This window comes from Bolinopsis microptera, chromosome 11 (assembly GCF_026151205.1).
Source record: "Bolinopsis microptera isolate Bmic1 chromosome 11, MBARI_Bmic_1.0, whole genome shotgun sequence".
NCBI lineage: Eukaryota > Metazoa > Ctenophora > Tentaculata > Lobata > Bolinopsidae > Bolinopsis > Bolinopsis microptera.
The window spans coordinates 6,117,435-6,133,236 of record NC_087082.1 but is presented as its reverse complement, the minus strand read 5'-3'; the positions used below and the strand labels follow the sequence as shown (position 1 = coordinate 6,133,236).

Here is a 15,802-nt window from a genome sequence, read left to right as displayed (position 1 = left end):
TCCGCCAGGTTCGTCATCCTCAGCAGGGTCTGTTCACTGTGATTGTGCGGTTGGAATGTTCTGGAATGGTTACAAGTGTGAGGAGTGTGATGAAGGTTACGCTAGCCGCCAAGGTTCTCTGGATTGCACGCCCTGTCCTTTAGAGTCTACCTCCGTAAGTGAAGGATCATCGTGTAGCTGCCCTGTTGGAAGTGAGTGGGACTGGGAACTAACCAATAGAGGCTCTTGTAGACCTTGTGTTCAGGGAAGTTACAAGTCTGACCAAATGTCAGTCTGTAGTTTCTGTCCTTCTGGTAGCACCTCCAATGTTGGCTCCAGCCAGTGCCTTTGCAAAGCAGGGAGGTTCTGGGACGGTTCGGTTTGTCGGAGATGTGGGGGAGGTTCTGTTAGTCGTAAAGGAGCTCTAAAGTGTCAAACATGTCCGCAGGGTTCACATGATTTATCACATTGCAAATGCCCAGCCGGTCGGGTGTGGTGGTGGGAGGAAGAGCACGGTGGTTCCTGCGTCTCTTGTGTGCCCGGGACTTATAAAACAGGTCTGAACATGCAGTTTTGTGGGATTTGTCCCGCTGGCACGACCTCGCTCGTTGGTTCTGAACACTGTGTGTGTTTAGCTGGACAGTTTTGGAACGGGATGAGCTGTGAAGACTGTCCTCAGGGATTTGTTAGTCAGGCGGGCGCTTTAGAGTGTCACACCTGTCCTCCTGGATCTAGTGCAACTGCTGGAAGTTCGGCGTGTATCTGCTTAGCGGGGGAGACATGGAATTGGGACGAGGACACGACAGGGTCTTGTAAGAATATCAACCAAAACCTCACTAAGGTTCCGAGCCTGAGTCTCTCTGAGTCTGAGGTCCTGGTTCCAGTCATTGTTGCAGGAGTCTTGGCAGTGACATGCTTCATTCTGTCCATACTACTGATCCTGATTATTGCTCGCCAAGTTAAAAAAGCTGATAAAGGTAAACAAAGTAAGGTTGTGTACGGACGAGTGGAAAGTTTCTCTCATGTCGACGAGTTAGCCATTGAGGGTGATGAAGTTGTGGTGCAGGATGATGATACGAGTATCTACCTTCAAGAAGAGGAGATGTACTGTGCGTTAGGCGATATTGGGGGTAGTAACCCTGCCTACTACGGTGAAGTTGGGGAGAGCAGCCGGCCTTACTATGCACATGATGTCTGTGATAGTTCTATTGGAAGTGGTGGGAGTAAGTGTGTGGGTAACCATGGAGCTTGTGAAGGAGTGTGTAGCGGGTCAGTGGCTGGTGAAGGAGCAGTGGAGAATGTATACGACTCACTCAATAAGGGATAACGAGACTTACAAGTCGGACAATATCTTGTGTTTACTATTGTGTTAATCCTGGTGTTTTAGCCACATCGGTATTTTTTAAATCCAGATAAAACAGTCGAATAAACGGTCTGAGAAATTAGGATAACTAGCAGGAACCCGCCTAACCCTAAAGTTGTGTCAAGACTCAAGAGACTAAAATAATTATTACCTATTTAATTTGCGTTTTTGACACCACTTGGGGGTCTAAATTTTGGGCTCTAAAACTCCTACTCCTTGGCCAATTTTTATTTTTTTCATGCTGATTCGAAGGCCATTAAAGCATTTGACCCAGTCAAAAAAGTTTCAGTTGTATATCTTTTACGGTTTTTGCGGAAATTCGCGTTAAAGTTGATCATACCGTGGTGTCAGTAAAATGGTACGGATCCATCCATATATTAAAGTCACTATTGTGACAGTACATTAGAACTAGACAGAAACAAAGTGTGAAGGGCCTGAATCATCTCGCTTTATATATAGTAAGATGACAATAGATTAACTTAACTTAAAAAATCAAGTTAGTTAATTTGTGTGATTACCTTATTCAGATCGTCTGTTTATATTTCTTCTGTTTTTAAAGATAATGTATCCAGGGGGGGGGTCCACGTTAAAAAAGTTAAATTCTAAGATCGAGATTTTGGAATTTAACATTAATTACTTTAACTTTTTTAACTTTTTTAACATAAATTAAAAATCAGATTTTGGCTGACTAATCGGTTCAAATTTTAACATAATTACCCAAATTAAACTCAATTTATGAGTGTTGACCTTTAGTACTAGTAGTACCTCGCTCTTGCAATTGTTTTCTGTAGTTGTAACTGATTTGATAACTCTACAAAAAAAACACCTTGTATCTATATATACACATAATTGTATAATTTACTAATATAATCATTCATATAATACGAAAAAAGAATATGGCTTGGCGGTGTAAGTGCGGAAGGGTCATGGAAAGTCTCACATACGACATATGTTTACGTTGCAATTTAGCGAAGGCATCAGGAGAGTCGCTCATTCGCTTGAAGGGTTCCTGTAGCTGTAATCCCTGTACCCGAACCATCTACTGAGGACACATCATCAGGTATTGATACTCCGGAGCTTCCTCCAGCTGTAATCCCTGTACCCGAACCATCTACTGAGGACGTATCAGTTGTTGTCAACACTTCAAAAAGGGCTGCTGATTCATCAAAACCTAGAACTCAATATGATTCTGAAGACGAATCATCTGCTGATGTTATCACTACTGCGATAATAACAAGCAACTCATTCAAGAGGAGAGCTGTCCCTACTTTTAGGATTCCAAAGATTAAGAAACCGACGGTGCAAAGCAAATTGACGATTATGGATAAATCTTCATCGACGGGTCTGAAGAAGAAGGAGCATTTGCGGGCTAACACTGATAATTTAACCACGAGAACTCCCACAGTAGACAATTCTAAATTCACAATTGAACGACCAATTGATGTTGATAAGATAAACAGCAGCAAGAAAGTGTTAAATTCAAAGAAGGAAACAGCACTTAACAAGTTGTCTACACGACTCATTGAAGGTGGAACTGCAATCAAGAATGAGAATCAGCAGGGAAATCGGGACAAATTGAACTCTAGAAATACTCCTCCAACAAGTTCTCTGAGTACAATTAGACTGCCAGTACACGATGGAAAAGGTGATAAGCCTGTGATTGCGAAGAAAGAGACTGTTTTAAACAAACTTTCTACAAGATTCGCCACAGAAGATGGCACTTCCACGCCGAAAAACAAACTTTGTAAGGAGAAATCCGGAAGAAAGGCGCTCGATGCCGAAACGATTAAAGATAGATGCACGGTCAGGACGAATTTTGAAATTGAATTGTGGAAGTGTAACGACATGGTACCTGGCCAGATTATCAAGGCCAAAGCAATTCAACTGGTTTTATTCAGACTTGGGTGTTCTTTAGAGGAAGCTTGCCTACAGAATATGTACAACATACGGATGATGTGGTGCAGAATACTGTGCATCAGCCATGCCCAATAGCTAGAGTGAAACCAATCTTGTCATCGGAAACTATTCAATCTATTCCAAAAATACAAGGAAAGCTGTCTACTAATTATGTCCATGCAAATGTGACAGGGAAGCATTCTTTTGCCTTTATTTCCCACATTGCGGTAATGCTAGAGTTAACTAGATCACTAGGTCCAAGCAATTTGAAAAGTTGTGACGATGAGGAACTTGTGCATAGATCGTTGAATGAAATAAAAAATAATCAGGATTCAAAGAAATATCTAAATGTAATTGATAGCGCGGAAGATATTGAAAATGAAGTCCCTGAAGTCTTAAAGCAGGTAAAGAACCTATTGGGGAGTGTGAAAGTGAAACAACCAGATCGAAGTTCTGTTTCAAAACATAGATGCTCTCATAATCTAAAGAGCCAGTTATATAATATAATAACATCTATAAACAAAAGAGCACCTAAAGAGGCTCAGCAAAGTGCTGGCCTATTTACGCTTACGAAGACTCATTCGTTCAATATGTCTCAAAGTAAATAAACTCCTCCATCCTACTCTATCTCTTGCTAAGTTCACTAAGTTGGTAAAATCATCTTCATTTTTTAAATAAATTTGTCTCTTAAATAGGTCCTTTTTCACAATAATATCATACAAATTAGTCCTGTGTCTACCCACTCGTCCCTTTAGTGTTTGACATCCTAGTGTAGCAAATAACAGAGACTGGTAGGCAGGTGTGTCGTTGTCACTGCGTAGAACATGACCTAGCATTGTCCACCGTGCCTTTTCCACTCTCTCGGAAAGGGGCCTGGTCTGGGTACGAGCGTAGAGGGCCTTGTTAGATATTGAGCTAGGCCAATAGATGTGTAGGATGCGCTTGAGTTGCTTCCTCTGAAGAACATCTACAGACTCTAGAACATGCTGAGGTACGGCCCAGCAGCAGCAGTTGTACAGGAGCACTGATACTACTAGTGAGTCGTAGAGTTTGATCTTTCTCTTCTCAGTTATCTGACTCCTCTCTGATCCCTGGCACCACAGCTTGTCAAATGACCAGAAGGCAGAGTTAGCTTTATTTATTCTATTAGTAACATCCTGCTCTGATCCAAGCTTAGTACCAAGAAGCGTCTCGTTTCTCCACTCCTCTTTTCCTCTTAGTTCATTATCCCACTCGTCACAGGCACCAACTTCTTCTAAATACACTCTGGTAAACTTTGTCTTTGTGTCATTGACAAAGAGACTCCATTCACTGAGAATATTCTTGGAGATCTGAAAGATATCCTGTAACTCCTCCATATCTTCACCAATCTCCTCTAAATCGTCTGAATAGCCGGACTCAAGAGGCATGTGGTTATCGGCTATCGGAGGGTTGGGTCTTGAGGGGAGGACTGCTCTTATGTGCACTACAGGTCCAGCTAGATTGAGGGTAAACAATTTACCAGCTGTGCTGTCTCCTTGGGAGGCTCCTATGTTGAAAGAGAACATCTCTGATTCAGTAGAACACACTCTGACTACTAGAGTGGTGTTAGCCATGAGGTATTGTACAAGCCTCAGGTCGTCTCTGGAGCATCCTGCAGCTTCTAGTAGTCTGATTGTTGTACCTCGGCGGATGGTATTGAAGGCAGCTGACATGTCGATACTCACTTTGTTCCATTCAAACTCCTTCTTCATTATTACAGATATGAGCATGCTTTGTGCCCAAACTAGGTCGGCACAGCTCCTGCCAGCTTTGTAGGCAGCTTGGAACGGTCCGGTGAAGTTGTCCACAGCTCTCTCTATTCTGTTTAGCACTATCAGTGACAGGATCTTTCTAGAAACATTCAGCAGGGTCAATGGTCGTATCGACTTAACTGGGCCACGAGTTTTACCAGGCTTAGCCAGTGGTGTGAGGATGCCTGCTCCTATTGCTTCAATGTGAATGTTTTTCTCGAAAGACTCGTTGAACACATTAGCCAGCTCTTCATGAAGGAGGGGGTTGTTCAGGGCTTTCATGACCTCGCCAGGAACTTTATCAATACCCACTGCTTTACCAGACTTGAGTTTACTGATGGCTCTCTCTATCTCTGCAACGGTGATGGGACTGTTAAGGCTAGATGGGGGGTCAAGGAAGGCAGGAAGGGTAGGCTCATCAGCGTCGTTGAACTCAGCTTCAAAGTACTCCTTAATAATCCTCGCTTTCTCCTCATTAGTACCTGCGATATTCCCAGCAGGGTTGTGGACGGTTAGAGCTGGTCTAACATATCCTTTGGCGAGTATCTTAGAGGCTCCAAAGTATCTCCGGGCGTCGTCTGTGTTGTTTACCTCTTCGACGAGTGTGTCAGCACTGCGGTTGTTGATATCTCTGAGTCTCTTTGTAATCTTACGTCTTAGCTGGTTGATGTTGGTCTTGACATGCTTCCTGTTGGTCGGGAATTTGTTCTGCATATTCGCAATCATCAGCTGCTTGCGTTCAAGTGACAGTTCAGCGATCTCAGGATCAGTACTGAACGATTTGTGCTTGTTGTTTGGCCATAAGAGGTAGCCTCCCTAGTCTTGGGACACCAGGAATGTCCGAGGAAGAGATTATTGAGGAACATCTATTTTCATTACTGAAAAATGATGTATGTCGTGATATAATGAAGATTCCTCAACCGTATGATGTTAATCGTATTACAAGTGAAGTTCTAAAATATATGAACGACGATAAGGACTCGGCTGCACTATAGTGAAAATTATTTTAATGATAGACTTTTATATTCAGGTTAAATGATATAAGTAACTTCAAATTAGAACCTCAAGTTCTTTTATTTACGTTATTACAGTAACACCTGTAAAATTTTTACTTCATTGACACTGTTTTTTAATTTTGTAATATAATATATTGACAAATTGTTTGAGCGATAACTTTTACATTGAAACATCATTAGACGTGACTCTTTTTAACTTTGTAATATATTATCGTGACAAATTGACTCATTGTTTCAGCGATAACTTTTATGAAATATCATTAGACACTATTTTAAATTTTGTAATATAATATCGTGACACAGTGACTCTTTGTTTAAGCGATAACTTTTATGAAACATCATTAGAATTTTATTCAGTTATTAATTCATTACGATTAGTATCACTAGATTTAATGATATAGATTATCATAGCCCTATTTTCAGTGTTGACACTGTGAATGGAATCTGTTGTTTTAAAAAAATTATTTATGAATCAGCTGTTTATATTTCTATGAATTATAATTTATTATTGTAATGATCAAATGTATCAATTATTTATCGGTTGTACCTATGTTATATGACTGTTTTACTCTTGTCATGGGCATTCCTATATTCCTACATGTAATGACTAATGAACAAAAATACCAACGCATGACCTAAAAGTAAACTAGTCTAGAATATTCACTCCATTGCAATTTCAACCCAAATTTGAATTTATGTTAAAAAAGTTAAACTTTCTAAGCCTGAATTTTGAAATTTAACATTAATTAGTTTAACTTTTTTAACTTTTTTTAACGTGGACCCCCCCTATCCAAATCTTCTTACTTTCGAGCTAATGAATCAAACAAAAATATTACCGGGTGACTTTTATTCTTTTGGCTTCATTGCTACTCGAGTTTAATTTTCGAATCAAAGCTGAATTTACGAAATGTTTTAAGTTCTTAAATTAAAAAATCAAGTTAGTTAATTTGTGTGATTACTTTATTCAGATCGCCTGTTTTTATTTCTTCTGTTTTTAAAGATATAATGTATCCAAATCTTCTTACTTTCGAGCTAGTGAATCAAACAAAAATATTACCGGGTGACTTTTATTCTTTTGGCCTCATTGCTACTCGACTTTAATTTTCGAATCAAAGCTGAATTTACGAAATGTTTTAAGTTCTTAAGAATAATGAATATTCACTTTAGACTGTAATTTGATGTTTTTTTGGTCGATAACCTTAAAACAGCGATAATAGGTCTATCTCAGGACTTAAAGTATAAGTAGAAGTACTTTAATGGATAATATAAGCAATAGTGAATAAAATGTAAATTTAACATGAATCAGTTGACAAACGCATTAATATTGGGCAAGTTTCCATAAACGATATTTTATTATCGGCGCCAATAATCGCTTATTGGGCGCTTTCTCGGCGCTTTTTTTTTTAAAAACCGTTTACAATCGCTTTTTTTACGATTATAAACGGTTCAAAAAAAATCGCTTATAATCGACTATAATTGATGTCATAATTCAAAAAAGCGCTTTTTTTAATTTAAAAGCGCTTACAAGCGCTTTTAAGCGCTTACTAGCGTCGCTGAGCGATTTGAAAGCGGTTTTCCAGTAGGATTGGGGCCAAAAACGGGTGGATAAGCGGTTGGCCGGATAAGCGATTCGTAGGCGCTTTTTTGAACCATTTATAAGCGATTATAAGCGCTTATAATTGGGGTGCAATTTAGCTGTTTGTAAAGTGCAAATAAAGCGCTTATAAGCGCTTTTAAAATTGAGTCAGGAAAACGCTATATTACATCTTATAACCGCTTATAATCGATTATAAGCGTTTTTTTAGAAATCGCTTATTACGGCTAATTCATCGCTATTTTACTGCTTTTACCGCTTTTCCTATCATCCATGGCCAGGTGAGCAGGAATTAAAAAGCGCTTATAAGCGCTTTTTCGATGCTGCCCCTAACCTGGTCGGAACGGGGTGGTGCCCGGAATTAAAAAGCGCTTATAAGCGCTTTTTCAATGCTGCCCCTTACCTGGTCGGAACGGGGGAGTGCCCGGAATTAAAAAGCGCTTATAAGCGCTTACTTAATTCCCCTCAACCTGGTCGGAACTGGAGAGTGCCCACTCGTATGTGTTTTTCTGAGCAACCTGGGGTGCACCGGCAAAGTCAGGATTTAAAAGCGCTTATAGGCGCTTATGATCGTTTATCTACCGCTTTTCCCATCACCCATGGGCTGGTTGGCAGGAATTAGAAAGCGCTTATAAGCGCTTTTTCAATGCTGCCCCTAACCTAGTCGGAACGGGGGAGTACCCGAAATTATAAAGCGCTTATAAGGGAGAGTGCCAGGAATTAGAAAGCGCTTGTAAGCTTAACGGGCGATACTCGTAAAATATTTGTTTCAAATATTACGTTGAGTCAAACTCGGCGCGCGTCCTGGTAAGTTATAAACTTACAATTATAAGCACAGATCTGAACATCCGTTCACCTGGGGTGCACGGAATTTAAATGCGCTTATAAGCGCTTTTCTCGATGCCCCTAAACCTGTCATTCACTGGCGGGAGTCAGGATTTGGAAAGCGGTTATAAGCGATTACAATCACTTTTTATTACTGGTTTTTACCGCTTTATCTATCATTTATCAACATGGATTTAAACATAGTTGTTTGACTCAGACTGGCGATCTAGAAGCCAAGCAAGAAGGCTAAGTGCACGGTGCAGCAAAGTTCTCCGACAATAATTGTCAGAAATTATAAAGCGCTTGCAAGTGTTTATTTATATGTTGTTAATGGTGGCGGTCGTCTTGGTGGCGGTCGATGCGCGCTGCGTCATCAGTCGTACACACTTCACATTCAGAACTTGCAAAAGAAAAGTATAGTATATGAAATTAAATTATTGCGCTGGGCCACGCTCAGCCTGTCAACGAGTATGACAGGCCTGTTCATGTCATTCCACGGAATCTCTAGTCGGGCTGAGCGAATCACGACGTCTGAAAAAGTGCGGTGCTCATTGAAAGTTAGTGTGTGCATGACAAGCATTCACGTACTTGTTCATAATCGATCGTGGACATAAAAAACACGTGCACGCTGAGTACCAATAGGAAAAAAAGTGATGTATACGCTAGAAAAGCCGCGCGCGTGCTGAGTGCTGAGATAGCTTGCAAAATCTGGTTATTAGATAGTAAAACTGCAACAAATAAACCGCGCCAGCTTGCGCGTTTGAGTCGCTCCTACGAAATCGCTCGCTCGCCCAAATTTTAAGAAAATTCTTGTGAAAAGGCCCTTTGGGTATGATATTGATCTGAATCGGTGTATTTTTGGACGCTGATCCCGAATCACTTGATACATGTTTCTTATCCCAATATCAGAGATAATATGATAATATATTTTTCCGCCTTGCGAAAAGTGGCATGCAACGTATGTCAAGTTCAACGAATCACCCGCCATGATGTAGGGTAAAAATACTTCCCTGGAGAGTTAAATGGGCAAAAACCGTTTTAGTCACGTGACAGGCTAGTAAAACATGATTTCGATTGTTTAGGTAGGTAGTGCGCCATCGACAGTGAGCCGCGCGTGCCGACTGTAGGATGGTTTTTTAGCGCTAATTTCGGCCAGCACAATTTTCTTCAAACAAATAGATATTAAGTATCCTTCCCGACCTCCGATTACAACAAAAATTGGTAAGCTTACTCATAGACTTACAAGGAAAGTGTCCGAAAAGTTTTGGAGGACTTCGCTGCTTCGACGCGAACTAGCATTCTTGCTTCGCATCGAACGATCGTCGACGATCGTTGCTCTGCTTCGCATCGAACGATCTCGACGGATTGACATCGTCAATCAAGAAAAGTTTAAAGCATATCCAACCATCAGACATTATGTTACAGCTAAAAGCAGCGTATTTTGCCCCATTTTGATCACTATATCAACTCTGATATCCACCAAATTTTTCGGACAGTTGTGAAAGCCCTATTGGAAGGTCGTCGCCAATTTTCAGAATGATCTCATTCAAGGAACTGAAGATAAATCCAAATAATACGACAAAAATCAACGAATTTGGTCAAATTAGGTCAAATTACGCGACTTTTACAGCTAATTTTGCTCCAAAAGCCGCGCACCATCAAATATGGCACCTCGGCGAAACTCACTGATCTTTCCAAAAATGTATGACAAATTTGGTATTGTGAAAATTCTCACAGTCTCTAGAAAACAATGGTACAAAAATTTTTAAAATCCGAGCAAGTTTATTTTTATGGTGCACCCCCTAGTTTAGGACTCATGTTAGGGTTAGGGTTGTGGTACGCGGGTTATGGATAGCTTCGGGGTAATGGTAAGGGTTAGGGTTGCGACCGCAAAACCATAAAAACCAAGGTCACGTGAAATTTTTGGGCGAGCGAATTAGCAAGAGCCAGTTTTTATATAAAAATAAGCGTACCGGTACACATGATAATGATATACAATGCAATAAAGCAAAGAGTTTCTGCATGTTCGATTATTTTGCACCTAACCATGTGCCTTCGTGCTGCCGTTGCTCTATCCCATATCCAGATAGGTAGTGCGCCATCGACAGTGAGCCGCGCGTGCCGACTGGTATAGTAGGATGGTTTTTTAGCGCTAATTTCGGCCAGCACAATTTTCTTCAAACAAATAGATATTGAGTATCCTTCCCGACCTCCGATTGCAACAAAAATTGATGAGCTTACTCATAGACTTACAAGGAAAGTGTCCGACTCTGCCGGTGACCTCAGGTTGCACAGAAAAGCACTTATAAGCGGGCACTCTGATTTCCAGTTACGACCAGGTTAAGGAGAATTGAGAAATCGCTTATAAGCGCTTTTTAATTCTGGGCACTCCCCCGTTCCGACCAGGTTAGGTGCAGCATTAAAAAAGCGCTTATATAAGCGCTTTCTAATTCCTGCCAACCAGGCCATGGGTGATAGGAAAAGCGGTAGAAAAGCGATCATAAGCGCTTTTAAATCCTGACTCTGCCGGTGCACCCCAGGTTGCACAGAAAAGCACTTATAAGCGCGAGCGGGCACTCTGATTTCCAGTTCCGACCAGGTTAAGGATAATTGAGAAATCGCTTATAAGCGCTTTTTAATTCCGGGCACTCCCCTGTTCCGACCAGGTTAGGTGCAGCATTGAAAAAGTGCTTATAAGCGCTTTCTAATTCCTGCCAACCAGGCCATGGGTGATAGGAAAAGGGGTAGAAAAACGATCACAAGCGCCTATAAGCGCTTTTAAATCCTGACTCTGCCGGTGCATCCCAGGTTGCACAGAAAAGCACTTATAAGCGGGCACTCTGATTTCCAGTTCCGACCAGGTAATGGGGAATTGAGAAATCGCTTATAAGCGCTTTTTAATTCCGGGCACCACCCCGTTCCGACCAGGTTAGGGGCAGCATCGAAAAATCGCTTATAAGCGCTTTTTAATTCCTGCTCAGTGCTCACCTGGCCATGGATGATAGGAAAAGCGGTAAAAGCGGTAAAATAGCGATGAATTAGCCGTAATAAGCGATTTCTAAAAAAACGCTTATAATCGATCATAAGCGGTTATAAGATGTAATATAGCGTTTTCCTGACTCAATTTTAAAAGCGCTTATAAGCGCTTTATTTGCGCTTTACAGACAGCTAAATTGCACCCCAATTATAAGCGCTTATAATCGCTTATAAATGGTTCAAAAAAGCGCCTACGAATCGCTTATCCGGCCAACCGCTTATCCACCCGTTTTTGGCGCCAATCCTACTGGAAAACCGCTTTAAAATCGCTCAGCGACGCTAGTAAGCGCTTAAAAGCGCTTATAAGCGCTTTTAAATTAAAAAAAGCGCTTTTTTGAATTATGACATCAATTATAGTCGATTATAAGCGATTTTTTTTGAACCGTTTATAATCGTAAAAAAAGCGATTGTAAACGGGTTTTTTTTAAAAAAGCGCCGAGAAAGCGCCCAATGAGCGATTATTGGCGCCGATAATAAAATATCGTTTATGGAAACTTGCCTAATATTGTATCATAATCAAGCGATAATCATAATTTCACAAAATTTAAAATAAGTTTCAAATCTTGGACTCAATTTAGTTTCTAAACAACATCCTTTTCTCCTCGCTTATGCTGAAGTTGACACTCGTAGGCTTGAAAAGACAAACACAAAAAGAATCTCAATCGTCCTCACATCTACTGCCATGCGGCCGATCAGTAAAATCTAGAATCTAGCCTATAATTTAGATCCTACAAATGAAACGTCTATACTACACATAACGTAAATTATTGATGGGTCTAAAGTCTATTTAACTTCTCACCTTTACAATAACATCTCTTCTACTTCTACTTCTACTAGATATAGTATATATATATATATATATATATTATATACTTCTACTTCTTGCTCGGAATATTATAGATATTGTCACTCGCCCCAGAAAACGAGCTTTCAGATACACCACAGTCTTCCTCACCAGGCCGACTAGTTATCTGATGATCTTCTTCAGGGAACGGAAAGTCCTCATCATCTCCAGCAATATATGCTACATTTGTTACTCCTGAGAATGACATACCACTTGCACTCAGCCGATGACACGTAGTTTCCACGCCATCTTCAGCAACGTACGCTTTATTTTCCTTTCCTGAGAATGGCATGCCACTCTGCTGATTACATGAAATTTTCACATCACCCTGAACAACGTACGCTACATTTGTTGTGCTCCTCACATCCTTGACCCTCCTTTGTTTCTGGGATAATAAGACCACAGCCAGGACTATGCCAAGAGTTAGTGACATCAAGCCTAGCACCCCCAACACGCAGATCAGGACAAGACCAGTTATGAGGCTAAGCGAAACCAGGTTGCAGGTACCCTCTCCACCATCATTCCAACTCCAAGACTTCCCAAAGGGGCACAAGCAGATAGTTTTATCTGTATTAGGACTGGAGTCGGGAGGACAAATCAGGCAGTTGAGAACACCGGGAGGACTTACAGAACCTTTGGCACAACCATCACATCTAGTGTTGTTCCAGAACTTACCAGCATTGCACAGACAGTGATCGGAACCAGCATATGAAGTAGAATCTAGTGGGCAGACTTGGCAAGATACCATGGGGTCATTATTGAATGCTCCAGGCTGACATGGTTTACAGGAACCATTAAAATTCGCATCCCAATCCCACATCTCACCATTTTGACAAGAACAAGCCGATCCTCCAGTCAAAGCGACTGATCCATTGGGACATGACAGGCAATCAAGAGCTCCCTCGTAGCTCACCATTCCGTCGGAGCAGTTGTGACAGCTTGTTTTGTTCCAGAACATTCCAGCAAGGCAAGAACAATAGCTGGAATCTAAAGTAGAGGTAGTGTCGAGTGGGCAGCTAGAGCAAGATGTCATGTTGTCACTCTTATAGGTTCCTATCTGACAAAGTTCACATGACCCTACACCAATCTCATTCCACGCCCAGGTCATGCCTTCAGGACAGGCACAAGATGTTGCTTCTAACGACTTTGATCCGCTAGGACATGATGAACATTGAGATGCCCCACTTTGGCTGATAGTTCCATTCGCACAATCTTGACAAATTGTTTCATTCCAGAATGTCCCTGCTGGGCATAAACAGTGGTCATAACCAGCATATGAAGTAGAATCTAGTGGGCAGACTTGGCAAGATGCCATCGGGTCGTTATTGAATGTTCCAGGCTGACATAGTTTACAAGAACCATTACGATTTTCATCCCAATCCCACATCTCACCATTTTGACAAGAACAAGCCGATCCTCCAAACAAGGCAACTGATCCATTGGGACATGACAGGCAATCAAGAGCTCCATCGTAGGTCACCATTCCGTCGGAGCAGTTGTGACAGCTTGTTTCGTTCCAGAACATTCCAGCAAGGCAAGAACAGTGGTCGGAACCTAAAGTGGAAGTAGTGTCGAGTGGGCAGCCAGAACAAGATGTCATGTTGTTACTCCTATAGGTTCCTATCTGACAGAGTTCACAAGATCCTTCACCAATCTCATTCCACGTCCAGGTCATGCCTTCAGGACAGGCACAAGATGTTGCTTCTAACGACTTTGATCCGCTAGGACATGATAAACATTGAGATGCCCCACTTTGGCTGACAGTTCCATCAGCACAATCCTGACAGGTGTTTACATTCCAGAATGTTCCTGCTGGGCATATGCAATGATCAGACCCCACTTGTGAAGATGTTCCTGAAGGACAAACAGTACAGGATGGTGTGTTGGTGTTTTTATATGTACCTTGTAAACACGATTTACACGAGCCTTGCAACTGATCAGTCCAACTCCAAGCCATACCATCTGGACAACTGCACGAGGTTCCTTGGTCAATGACACTTGAGCCCGAGGGACACGCCAAGCACTGAAGAGAACCTTCTTGACTTACAGAACCATAATATGCACAGCTCTCACACTGTAATCTTGCCTGGCTCCAAAACATGCCCGCATCACAGGAGCAATAACTTGAGCCCGGTTGCGATCTGCTTGTCCCTGGGCAGGGGGTACAGGCAGTTTGAGTACCTGTAGTGGACTTGTAACTATCTGAGGGGCAGTAGTAACACGTGCAAACACTTTGGTATTTTCCAGGAGGGCACGTGTAGGAACAGCCACATGTTAAGAACACATCCTCTGTGTGCGCGCAGTTCGGTGTAAGGATGTAAGTACAAGAAGGCCAACTTGGAGAAGGACATTGAACGTCATCTAGAGAGGTGAACAAACGGTTTTGAAGATTTGGCCAGTTCATACCAAAACTCCAGCCCTTCGCGTAATTAAATCCCAGTTCTATACAGATAGCATTAGCTGCGATGTCATTAAAGAAATCATCACAAACTGTCCCGCTGATATAGAGCAGTAGTCCCACGTCTTGTCCAATAACAGGGTTATTCATTGCGTCCACCAACTGGAACCCAGAACCTGAAAATACAATTTCATCATCCTTAGTTGATAACGATATGATCGAGTGGAGATTGATAATTGCAGATCAATATTAACAGTGTATTTAAATAAAAACGTTACCTGCGGCTTCAGCGCCAAGGATTAAAAAGGAAGCAAGCAGAACAATCCGCGTCTTCATAATTGAGCTCCTCAGTGAACAAAACCCAAAAATAATATCACCTGTTTAGTTCCAAGTCAGAAAAGTGACGTGAATATTGTCACCATAACAACACAAGATAGAAATTGTAAAGTGACGTGAATCAAGATAGAAGTTGTATCGAATTGTTCTGATAATGATATTGACTGTGGACGTGTTTCAAGCCGAAGTCAGGTGCTTATCTTTTCAAATTTTAGGCAAAAAGAAAATTTAATCATCTGATTGACTAATTCAAACCCACTCAAATTTTGGCAGCCCTTTTTTGTAGTTTGTGCAGATATGATGCAGCACTAGGCTACAAATTAGGTTTCAGCAAATATCACATGATGTTTTATTGATAAATATTTTCATATTTTGGGAATATCTGGAGGTAATTCAAATATAGGACACGTACCGTTCCAGGATATTATTTGTATTGTATTTCTTTTGCATATTTAATCTATCATACATATAACGCATTTAGTATCAATAAGGATTTCTACCGCAAAATATACTGAACAAATCAACTTGAAACACAAGGAAATATTTCTTAAAATAATTAATGTACTATTCTGACCACTAATTCTGCACAGTTATATGATGATATACCGCTCCCTCTTCTGATTGCCAGTGAGGATAGAGCTTGACCGGAATCACTATATCTGATTAACTGTCCATCAAAACGATCAATTAAAGAATGTTAGTTGCTAATGTGAACGACTAAGCACTAGAAAGATCACTAGAGT

The 15,802-nt window shown here is 41.1% G+C and overlaps 1 protein-coding gene across 1 annotated transcript in view; it reads left to right on the top strand.

The window, feature by feature from the left end:
• The window catches only part of LOC134822620 (isocitrate dehydrogenase [NADP] cytoplasmic-like), a 39,979-nt gene that overhangs the window by 6,581 nt on the left and 17,596 nt on the right, over positions 1–15,802 (top strand). The window lies entirely within an intron of this gene.